At 72.1% G+C, this 947-nt stretch overlaps 1 protein-coding gene across 1 annotated transcript in view; it reads right to left on the bottom strand.

Annotated features, from left to right (window-relative positions):
• Positions 1–947, bottom strand: part of ING1 (inhibitor of growth family, member 1) — a 6,663-nt gene that overhangs the window by 3,623 nt on the left and 2,093 nt on the right. The gene's annotated exons all lie outside the window — the stretch shown is intronic.

The raw sequence follows: 947 nt of genomic DNA, 5'->3' as shown, positions 1-947 counted from the left end.
CGGCAGCCACGGCGGGCGGGACGCGGCCCGACGCAGCTCTCCTTGTCCCGGTGCCGGTGAGGGCTCCAGGCGCCGCCATTACGGTGCGAACGCGGGGCAGCCCGCCCGCCCGCCGCCTTCTCCTAGCAACCAGCGCGGCGGCAACGCCCCGGAAGTGACGGAGCAGCTATTGTTCTCCGGCAGGAAACCGGCGGCCGTTCTCCGCCCCCCCCCCTTCCCGGTTGGCGGCGTCACAGCGGAGGCGGGGCGCGGGAGCAGGCGGCGGCCACCGGGCGGAGAGGCGCGGCGGCCCGCCCACCCTGGCGCCTATCAGAGGCGCCGAGGGGGAGAGCCCGCCCCTGCCGGCCCGCTGTTGCCAATCGGAACTAGAAAGAACCAGAAGAGTAAAAAATAATAGCCGAGGGAGGGAGGGGGGAATGGCAGCCAATCGCAGCGGGCGGAGGGCGCTTGAGCCCGCCCCCTCCGGCACCGCCGCGCCATTCACGAGCAAGAGGAGGCGGGAAGAGCGGCGTCCCCCGTCCCGAAAACACGTCAGTCACGCTCCGGACGCCCAAGGTTGGCCTGCCCGCTGCTGCCGCCCCAGCCAATCAGAACGCGCAAGCCGGGGCAGGCCGAGATATTCAAATCAACCCCACAAAAAAGTTGCTTCTCGAAACGTCACGAGGAGGCGGGGCACAAGGCGGAATAGCCCGGACCGGGGACCAATCGGCGAGAGGGGGGCGGGCCGCGGCCGGTCCGTGGGGAAGCTACCCCCCCTATCAGCGCCGCCGAGGGGCGGGGCGAGCCGCGATATGCTAACGAGGGGCGTCGATAAAAGGCGCGACGACGCCGATTCCCCAGCAAAGCGCGGAGGCGCCCGCTGAGCGTGGCGGTGCGCGCCCCGTGGCGTGGGCTCGGAGCGCGCTGCCCGCCCTCCCCTCCTTTGCCCGGCCCGGTGCCCCCCCCCC

This window comes from Haliaeetus leucocephalus, unplaced genomic scaffold (genome assembly GCF_000737465.1).
Source record: "Haliaeetus leucocephalus isolate CR32 unplaced genomic scaffold, Haliaeetus_leucocephalus-4.0 Scaffold495, whole genome shotgun sequence".
Classification (NCBI taxonomy): Eukaryota; Metazoa; Chordata; class Aves; order Accipitriformes; family Accipitridae; genus Haliaeetus; species Haliaeetus leucocephalus.
Note: the sequence above shows the minus strand (reverse complement) of the source record. Positions and strands in the feature narration are given on the sequence as shown.